Source organism: Balaenoptera physalus (assembly GCF_965194825.1).
Source record: "Balaenoptera physalus genome assembly, chromosome: 4".
Taxonomy (NCBI): domain Eukaryota; kingdom Metazoa; phylum Chordata; class Mammalia; order Artiodactyla; family Balaenopteridae; genus Balaenoptera; species Balaenoptera physalus.
Genome location: NC_138891.1, coordinates 145,698,196 through 145,709,086, shown reverse-complemented (window position 1 = coordinate 145,709,086; position 10,891 = coordinate 145,698,196). Strand labels below are relative to the sequence as shown.

General features: G+C 51.6%; 1 long non-coding RNA gene across 1 annotated transcript; it reads right to left on the bottom strand.

Annotated features, from left to right (window-relative positions):
- Positions 1 to 2,602: 2,602 nt before the first annotated feature.
- On the bottom strand, positions 2,603 to 10,264 carry LOC309660235. The gene is made up of 2 exons (XR_014263295.1): positions 7,861 to 10,264; positions 2,603 to 6,675 (listed from the first exon to the last, which is right to left on the bottom strand). It is a non-coding gene; the product is annotated as an uncharacterized lncRNA (long non-coding RNA).
- Between the last annotated feature and the right edge of the window lie 627 nt (positions 10,265 to 10,891).

The following is a 10,891-nucleotide window of genomic DNA, read 5'->3' as shown; positions in this document are numbered from 1 at the left end:
TGAGGGAAGCACCACTTCCACCTGGAGGGGAGCCCCCTGCCCGCTGCAAGGCAGGGCCCTCCCTGGAGGGACACAGGTCAGGACCAGGAGGGAGTGGGAGTGGCCCCACTGGATCCGATGTGGCAGAAACCTGCCTGCTTGTCCTGAGCCCGGGGAGCGTGCAGGAGGGTCGAGGGCTCCGGCTCCCGAGGACACGCTTCCAGCCCAGTGCAGGTGGGCAGGCCGGCGTCGGGTCCCGGGCTGTGTATGTGAATGCACATGTACGCATGTACAGTATGTGCAGGTGTGCGTGTGAGCATGTATGTGGTATGTGCACATGTACATGTGTATAGTATAAGGTATGAGCATGTGTTCATGTACGTTTAAAATTCAGGGCCACTCACTTCAGTGATGTGGAAATGAGCATAGACAGAGCCTCCGGAGTTTTCCTCAAGCGGGTTGTGTCCCCCTCACTGGCCCAGAGAGACAGGAAAGCCCCCCGTCCTCCCTTCTCCAGGGCTGCATGTGCCCCGGGCTCGTTAGAGGAGATGCTGAGTCCTGGCAACTTGGAGGGTTCCAGAGTGATGTGCACACACACACACCAGCACATGCACACATGTACACACCACACACACATGCACACATACGCCGCGGATCCCACTGCTAACAGCCGCACAGAACGCTGCCCCGTAAGCCCCCAGGAGGTGCAGAAAGGCACTTCCTCTGCAGAGTGGGGTGTGCAATGGGATGGGGGATGCAGCCCAAACCACAGCCTGCCCTGCACCCAGAGGGCGGGAGGGGACTTCTGGCCCGAGAACCTCCGAGGATTGTGAGCCGGTCCTGCTGCTGGTGCTAAGACCTGGTCAGTCTCACTGATCGGTGGTCCCTGACACTCGGGGATGCGGGACCCCAGACCCCTCCCAGCCCCCGTCAGAGCAGACATGGGGATCAGCCCAGGGCCGTTCGGGGTACCCATCTCCCCCATGTTCACAGTACATGGCGTGGAAACCTGGGTGTGGGACGGGCAGGGCTGACTCCAGGGCTTGCTGGTGACCCGGGCAGTCTGTCTGTCTGAGACACGTGGTCCTGGCTGCTGGACCCCAGGTTCACACGGCAGAGTCCATGGAATTGGGCTCAAGCGACCATAGACCAGGTGCTGTGTGCCGGGCAAAACCCTGGCTCACTCCTCAAACCCCCCTGCTGTGAGGAGTGTCTCATTTTACAGACGAGGACTTTGAGGCCCAGCAAGGTCGCGATCTTGCCCAAGGTCACACAGCGGAGGGGAGGTAAGCGGTTTGGAGCGTGACCCTGTGGTCCTGCACGCGGGGCCTTCACCTCCGCGCTGCCTTGCTCCTGCCCCAAGCCTCCCAGGAGGCTGACGCCGTGGTGTCTCGGGTCTGAAGATGCTGGCGCTCCTGCAGGGGCCCCTGGACACCCCACCCCTCAACGGGCGACCCCTCCAGAAGGGAGTTTGTGACCACCCAGGGCCCCGGGGTCTGTGCCCTCCACACCCCCTTCGGCTCTTGACCCACACATCGTGGGGAAACATGATTTATAACCTGGACTGATGGCAGACCACCACCGAGTTTGATCAGTAAGTCCTATTTCCTTCCACTTCTTTTGTTTAACGTCCTTCTTTTATCCACTCTTTCATAGCTCTTAAAGCTTTTATTAAGAAAATGAACCCCACGTGTGTCCCCCTGTGGCACATTTTCAGTCAAATTGGGGACGCCACGTCACTTGCAGCCGTGACTACTGTGTGTCCTGGGAACGACTGTTCCGTGAACAACTGGGCCTGTGTCCCATGGGAGCCCCGTCTGGATTCGGTCGCTGTGGCCACCTCGTGTGGTTTCAAAACTTGCTCTGTCCCCGCACTTCCCGAAAACCGGGGCTGGGTCTAGAGTCCCGATCAGATTGGGGTCAACAGGCAGTGGGGACCCCCTCCTGCTGCGTCTCTCGGGGGCCGCGATGCGGGTGGGGTCAGCCTGATCCACGCGGCAGCCCCCCAACCCGGAGCTTTCGGCGCCGCTCACGGCACGTTGGCCTCCCCCATACTCCACGGCGGGAGCAAAGGGTAAGTTTCTCTTCCCGCCATTCCTTCTGAACGTATCAGCTGGAAATCCTCTAAGCAGCTTTGTCCTGGAGCCAGGCAGCTCCTGCAGGAAACCAGGGCAAACTACTGGTTTGTTCTTTCCTTGCCTTTTCTTTATTTGCTGGTCTTCAGAATCTCCGCGCCCTGACAGCTTGCGAGGGCCACGGGAGATTTTAAAGTTTTAAAAACGTTTGATATTTTGCAGCCCATTGCTGCCATTGGTCTATTTGATGCCAAATGCCCCAGTTTTGGCCAGGGTGGGGGCCTTTCCGGCTGGCGCCTCGTCCGTCTAGCGGGACCCCGGGTGCTGAGAACACCCTGCTTGCAGGTGAAGAGCATTCAGGGCGCTTCCTGTCCCGCCCAGCCCCGCGCTTGGTCACGTCTCCAGAAAGCCCTGGTTCTTATAGCAGGAAGAGGTGCGTGGAGGGCACAATCTGGGTGCTGGGGTCCTCAGCCCCCAAACTGTCCTCGCTTACCCACCATCCAGGGGCAGAAAGGAAAAGACCTATTCTTTTTTTTCTTTTTAAAGATTTATTTATTATTTATTTATTTTATTTATTTTTGGTTGCGTCAGGTCTTAGTTGCAGCACGTGGGATCGTTGTTGGGGTATGCGGACCCCTCGTTGCGGCGGGCAGGCTCCTGTGGCGTGCGGGCTTCTCTCTAGTTGTGGCATGCAGGCTCCAGGGCGTGTGGCTCTGTAGTTTGCAGCACGCAGGCTCTCTAGCTGAGCCGCGTGAGCTCAGTAGTTGTGGCTCATGGGCTCAGCTGTCCCTCGGCACGTGGGATCCCAGTTCCCAGACCAGGGATCGAACCTGGGTCCCCTGAATTGTAAGGCAGATTCTCTACCACTGGGCCACCAGGGAAGTCCCAAGACTTATTCTTATAAGAGAAAAATACACTGTGAGTCCAAGAGTTTATACTGACACCTCCGATTCGAATGCAAGAGTTTTCTCAACTTCTTTGATTTTATATTTGTATCTATTTTTCTCTAATCCTGAAATCTTGGTTCCTAATGGCATTAACATAATATTTTTTCTTTTCATCCTTACATGCTTTATTTGAAACTGTATTTTTGTAGTTTAAAGTTAATAAAAGCAGTATTCTTGCCAAAGATTGGATTATGAACGCAGTTTAATATTTCTGTATGATTCCTTTTATCCTTATGACATGTGCCATTAGGGGTGTATACTCCAGTTCCTTGTATTTAAAATTCAGATGAAACTATTCTCTGTGTGATTAAGCCACCAATGTGATATAAAATTGGTTCATTTGTTTTGGATTTTTAGGGATTGCTTTGTGTTTCATTTTTGTTTACTTTTATAACTGAATTATATATTTACATGATTCCCAAGGCAAAACTAGCAACTAAGGCTTCCTCAGTCTAACCTGGCTTTTTGGCCAGAAGGCAAGTTCGGCCAGCAGGGACCACGGCCTCATGAGCCCATGTAGGACATCTGAGAGGTCCCTGCTCTGGGGATGGCTGGACTGTCACCTCAGCCTCTAACTGTCATCATGGTCGTTTGGTGCCTCTGCTGGGACTTGGTTCCCTGTGTTATTCTATTTAACAAGCACACAGTGACTGCTGTGCTGGGCCTGTGAGGGGTCACGGAAGCCCAGAATCAAGTGAGATACAGAGCCTGAGTGATAACCCCAGACAAGCAGGTGGATTCCAAAAGGGGAGCTCGGGTCCCCATCACCCTGCCTCTCCCAGCCGCCAGCGTGGTGCAGGGCATGGGCAGGGCCAGAGGCTGGACCAGCTGAGCCAATGGCTGACCACAAGGAGCCTGAGTTTGCTCTGCTATGAGCCCGACTTTCCTCATCAGCCTCTAAATCCAATCTCCCTCCAGCTGACCACCGATGAGCTGGACATTCCACAGGCCACTTTGTAGACACCAGAGAAACCCCCCAGAGCTTCTGCCATTGGCTGAACCTGGATGTGGGTAGATGGGGCAGATACTTAAGTGTACACGCGCAAAGGCCACCAGGCCACCAGCATCGTCACGGAGGGCTCTTGCACCCCACCGCAGCTCCCGTTCTCATCCTTGTGGCTGAATTAGAACAGCTCTGCCGTGGAGTGCGGAGCCCGGAGTGGGTTCAGGGGATGGTTGTGCCGACCCAGGGGTGCACCTGCTGACCACCAAGCCCCCTGCCTCCTTCACCTCCTCGGAGGGCATGGGGCCCTCTCAGCCCCACCCGAGGCACCCAACACCGTCCAGATGTGGGGTCCTTCCACAGTCCAGGAGATGTAGACCTGTTTTTATTCCGTTATCGGGCTATGGCAATGTTCATCGATTAACATTGGGCTTGTTGCCACTCTTTGCTCTGCTACTGACGTTGTAATTAAAGTCCTTGCACCCACCTACATCCATCCCCACCATAAGCTTCCACACTCTCTGTTCTGTCATCGGCTTGGTTTGGGCTGGTTCCGTGTCCTTCCCACCCGTGAAGGATGGAGACTTTGTCCTGTATACTGACGGACCTCAGGGTCCAGCCCGGGGGATGTCCCCACCACTGCAGACGCCTGGAAGCATCATTGTTTTAGCTCTCATGTTCACACCCACAACCCACCTGGGAATTGATTTCATTTTTCCATGTGGATATTTAATTAACCTGGAACTATTTATTAAAGAGGTCTTCCTTGTCTCTTGCTCTGTAATCTCAGTTTATTATAAATCAAGTGTCCAACATGTGTGTGTGTCTTTATGTGGACACTTCATTTCATCTCATTGATCTATTTTTCACCTATTTTCCATCTTAACTTCTGGAGCTTTGTATTGAGTCTTGGTATCTGGTGGTGGACTCCCTAAGTTTGGTTTTCTGCAAGATTGTCTTGGCTATTCTGGTCCCTTTGCATTTCTACGTAAACTTCAGAATCAGCTTTTCAGTAGCCCCACCCACACATGCACACACACACACCCCTGCTGGGATTTTAATTGGGATTATAAAGAAATCGATAAGTACATTTTTATATCTTTATAACATTTGTCTTTTAATCTATGAATATGTCATAAACCTTCATTTATTTAGGTCTTCCTTAATACCTTAATAACTGTTTTAGTTTTCAGAATATTTTGTTAGGTTTATTACTAGATATTTGATGTTTTTGAATGCTATTGAAATGGTTTCGTTCAGAAATTCTCATTTTCTAATTGTTTGTTGAAGGTCTATATAAATACAATTGACTTTTGTATATTTATCTTGTATCCAGTGTCCTTCCTAAATTCACTTTAAAAATACAGCTTTATTGAGATATAATTCACATGCCATATAATCCAGCTATTTCAAGTGTAAATTTTTAGCATATTCACAGAATTATGCACTCAACACTGCAATCATTTTAGAATAGTTTTATTACCCTCTCCTCAAAGAAACCTCATACCTTTGCTAAATTCACTTTTAATCAAAGCATTTATCTATAGATTCTTTCGGGTTTTCTATGGACACAATCAAACTGCTGTGCTTGTGGTCGTGAAGCCTGCAAGGACCTGTAGAAGTAAAGGTTTAATAAAAACACGCATCTGCTAGTGATGGAAACAAACTGTGCTTAAGAAGAGCCGGAGTTTGCATATGTGCTGACGTGAACAAGGCAGCCAGAACAAAGTGGGCGGCACAGCGCACGCTCGTGTGTTTGTGTGTGTGTGTGTGTGCGTGCGCACGCTCACGCACTTCTAATCTTAGGTGTGGATTGAGAATCAGTCAGGTATGAACAGCATCAAGAGGTTTGAGTGATTCCAGTACAAGCTCCCAAGGGCCTCTCCTGCAAAGATGTCTCTGGATACACCCCCTCCCTCCCCAAAGAAGATTAAACCTGTCAGGTCGCAGGAGACTGATGGAGAGGTGGGATGAGTGTGGCCAAGCCTGGCCCCTCACCTGTGCTGCCGGCAGGTGAGGGGCCTGAGCAACCCCAGCATCTGATGGCCGGGGCAGTGCCGATAGGGTTCGTCCATCTGGAGGAACCAGGGGGCCTTCCAGCCTCGTTCCCCGTGGTCCTCAGCAGACGGGCTGCTTCACAACCCCCAGGTGCCTTCAACAACTAAGAGATAAAAGTTCTCTCTGCCTCAACTATTTTTTCTGCACCAACCTCAGGTACGTTGGGAATGAAAGACACTCTGTTTAAGAAAATTTCTGCTGGAGTAAGGAGCACATGGTATCACAAAGCTTGTGCTTTTCAGGGGAAAATCACATTGATAGCAACACAGGAATTTTCATTTGGACAAGTTCGCATGGTTTACAGCTGTGATGTTCACACTGGTATAAAGCGTCAGGTTTTAAGAGCTGAGTGTCCACGGACACCTGGGCAATTCCCTCCAGTGCGGGGAAATCCCCCACTCGCCAAGTCCTTCCTTCCTGCCCTCCCTCCTCCTCTCCGGTCCCCTGTCCTGGAACTTCCCACGGGAGGTGAGCGGAGGCCGCGATTCTGGCTCCAGCCTGGCCCAGAGCTCAGCTTTCCTTTGTTTCGACAGAGCTTGCGCTTTCTAAGAGGAAGAAACGGTGTTGAAACCTCAGTTTGAAAGATGTTGGACTCCTGGACTCCTGGACGCTCGCACAAGTAAACGAGTGAGAAAATGAAGAAATGGGTGGACAAATGTTTACAAGGAAGAGACTAAGTTTCATCTGTTTCCATGTGAATTCCAACCAGTAAAACTAAAACGCTCTTATGAAACAAAACTGTGTTTTGAATCGAAGGTCCTGCTTTGAGTATAAGCTTACACTCAGAAGAAAAAAACAGCTCCTGAGCTACTCGTCTGTAAATTGGCACACACCACGAGAGATAAGATAACGTGCTTCTGGACGTGTGCCCGAGATGCAGAACAGTGGCTGGTTGTGAAAACATTTCCTTCCAAGGCTAATGTTTTCAGAAGGAAAAACATGGCAAAATTTATTACTGTGACGTTTAAATCTCTGTTAGGCCTGATTTAATTTTTAACCTAATAAAAAGGACCCAAACTAGTGGACAGGTCATTATACATTTTTCAAAACCCAAAGAATGTCTGTCACAAAGAGTGAGCCCCAAAGTAAACTATGGATTTTAGTATGATTTTAGTTTATAATAATGTGTCAATATCACTCTCGGTTGTATCAAACGCAGCACATGGACGTCACTGAGCAGGAGGGGAGCTTCCCTGCCTGCAGGGCCGGGACCCGTGGGAACTCTGCTCTTTCTACACGCTTTATCTGTAGACCTAAAGCTCCTCCAAAAATAACCTTTACTCATTTAAAAAAATTTAAAGGCGCCAAACCGCAGTCCACGTCTCTAATAAACCCTATATATTTTCTGTAATAATAATATTAATCATTTTAAATGTCAAATTTGGAGTCTTTCATGTCAACTTTTGGAAACACATGGTCTAAGAAGCCTGGCATTTTAACAATTCCCTGTTTGGTCATTTTCCGACCCAATGCTGCTAATTAAACATTTTGTAAATGACTGTAACATACAAAGATGCTCCCTTTTCTTTAGTTTATAAATAGGAATTTATAGGCACACAGATGATATTATGATATTATAATATTATAAAGACCTAAGAACAGCTCTACTTGAATTATCTTTGCCTGTTCAGGCTGCTGTAACAAAATACTGCAGCCTGGGCGCTTATAAACGATGGAAACAAATTTCTCACATTCTGATGGTCACGGTTGTGGAGGCTGAGGCCAGGTGCTGGTGGGGTCGAGGTCGGGGTCAGGGTCCCAGATGGCTCCCTGGGCGTCCACGTGGGGAAGGAGCGGGCGCTAATCCCACCCTGAGGCTCCCCCTTCACACCCAGACCACCTCCTAACACCATCACACAGGGTCTGGATCCCAACACGTGGATTTGGGTGACACGGAGCCTCTGATCACAGCACAGACGTTCGGGGTAGAGCTTGAAGGTGAACATCACCAGGGATGTTGGTGTGAACCATCGCTTTTTGATCTGATTTCATCACAGTTTCTGACATTCTCAACGGCCTCTGCACTTTGCACAAATGCAACATTAGGGAATTAGCACCTGAGTTCCTTTTAAAAATTAGAATTCAAACGCAAACTGTGGGTTATTTTTTAAAAATCAGAAATTCCAGACAAGTCTCCCAGGCCCGCGTGTGTCTGGCCCTTTTGTTGATCCCTCCACGTTCTGTGGCCACACTGGGGATCCATCCAGGCCTTTTGGAAGGTAAAGACGTCTTTCTCTCTCTCCTCCGGACAGTATTGATTTAAAACACCCGCGGGGATGACCGCCCACAGCCGTCCGCTGTGACTCCGATCCCACGACATCAGGACAAAACGAAGGGAAGGGGCTCTCAGCGTCGGCGTGGCAGCCTCACGGCTCCTTCTGAAGCAGACCTAGGAGGCAGTGAGACCAGTGCGTGCGGGGCCATGTGTGTAATGCGTTACAATGTAAACTGAGGCCCCGACCACTTTACCAGTGTCATCTAAACAGACTGTTCGCTGTGACCCTATATGTGTAAGGTGTCGTATGACCATTAATAAGAAAGCAGTAAAATGGGACCGCAAAGGAAAAGGCTGATTAATCAGAAAAGTGGGAGCAATAAATGTAAGGACTTTTATTAAAACAAAATGAGGAAAGAATCGACACACTTCCTTTGCCCCGTCTTGCCGCCCATTGTAACCATGTATGGCGCCTCCCTTTCTAAAAATGTGTACTTTTCCATGATTCTACTAGACACTCAAGTCCTGTGAACAGAAAAACATAGAGTGGGCTTGTCTAGTGGACCGTGTACCCATGGAGCCATCCCAGGTGGCCCCCAGGGCCTGAGAATCCCACCCATGACTCTGAGTGAGGCTTCCCGTGTGACAGAGGGTGGAGACAGACCGCCCCCAGGAACTAACTGCCATGGCCCAGGCATGAGCTCTAGGTATTCAAATGCCAACGCCTTCAAAGGACACATTTATAACTGGACAGAGGCATAATCCGCAGAAGGGCTTACACGTCATAATCACACAAAAATATCATGCATGCTGGCTTGAAACAGCAGACGTTTATCCTCTCACAGTTCTGGAGGCCACAGGCCTGAAATAAAGGGGGATGCGGTTTTGCTTGCCCCTTCCAGCTCCAGGTGGCCCCAGGCATTCTTGGCTCGCGGCCGCATCACTCGGTCTCCACCTCCGTTGTCAGGTGGCCTCCTCTGTGTGTTGTGTGTGTGTGTGTGTGTGTGTGTGTGGTGTGTGCGTGCACCTCCGTGTGCAAATTTCCCTTTTTTCTAAGGACACAGTCATACCGGATGACGGCCCAACCTCATGACCTCATCTCAATTGATTAAATCTGCAGAGACCCCATGTCCAGGTGAGGCCACTGTCACAGGCACGTGGCGTTAGGACGTTAACACATCTTTGGGGGGGGACACAATTCAACCTACGACAAACATACCCGTGTGCAGGGCCGACCCAGTCCCTGTGAGCAAAACTCTGGAGGGACTTTTTCCCCAGGTTTGGGGAGACCTCCCACCAGCGGTGTGTCAGTCACCTCTTGCTGTGTGACAAGCTGTTCCCCGCCCGTCACCTTGATTATCCTCGCAGCAGCTGAGCTGTGGGTCCTGGCTCAGACCTCTCCGCACTGCAGCAGGTGGTCCCTGGGGCGCGTCACCCCAGGGCTAACTGGGGAGACGGGCTCCCATGGCGGCAGGTGGGGCCCTTCCGCTGTCCTCTGGGAAGAGGACCAGGCCTCACCCCTCCTCTGCTGTCCCAGGACCAGGGAGGATGACATTCCAGGCTAATTCCACAGGAAAGTTTGTGCAGACGGCCCGGTTTCCAGACATTCCTGCGGCCAGGGATCTCTCCTTTTTTGGAACAATGAAAACACCTGGGAGAGTTCCCTTTTTTCCTGCCAGGTGTGAAAAACCACAGAAGCTTCTAGTCTTTGTGGCTCAGAGGTAGGCAAGAGGCCTCACTGCGCTGAGGGCACCTTGTCCAGAGACCATGGTGATGGGCGCCGATTTTAAGGCTGACCACAGGGCACTTGACACCTGTGGGGGGCTCTTAGATGAAGTGCCAGGTTCTTGCTCCTTTGGGGGACAGATGGGCCAAGGCGGAGCCTGGACCACACCCCTGGGAACAGGCCTGCCTAGTGGACGCCCACCAAGACCCATCTCACTGGAACCGAGGGGCTGGAGCGCTGGGGACCTTCCTGGGCCTCGCCCGCTGGGGCGGCCGGGTCTGGCACTCCTCACGCACGTCTGGGTCCCCTCCCCACCTGGGTGACCCAGCAGTCTCGAAGTCCTGGATCTCCAAGGCCCGGACCCATCTCTGGGGAAAAACTGGCCCAGAGAGGGGGCAAAGGCCCAGCTGCACAGGCAGCTGGAGGCCGGTGGGACCGCAGGCCCCGTGGCTGGAGAGTCTTTCCCACTGGAGTGCTGGGCCGGGGTTGCAGGTGGCCCCCCGGCGGGGGAGTCTCCAAAGGCTCTCACCTTCAACCACTCGCTTTCGGATGTGCCACAGAAATGGGGAGAAAGACCCTACGTGGGGCAGGCAGAAAGGATCATGAACTAAGCCGTCACCTCTCTCAGGGCTGACACCTCGGGGACGGCGCAGGAGCAGAGGGGCCAGGGTCTCGGTACCATCAGCAGTGGCCCCTCTCCACCCAGCACCCTTGGCCCTGAATAAACGTGCAGACAGACAAGCACAGGCCTCAGGTTGCGGCTTACAAGGCTGTTTTACAGACTCGTCTTTCTTGCCTGTCGCCAGCACACCTGAGCCCCTCTGAGCTGCCGGCTGAGATCCTGTGGCATCAGGTGTCAGGAAGGCAGCAGCTCTGACTCCAAACCCAAGGCCTTCCCAGAGGCTGCCTCATCCTGGTGACATTCTGACCCCAATGGATTGGGGTGGG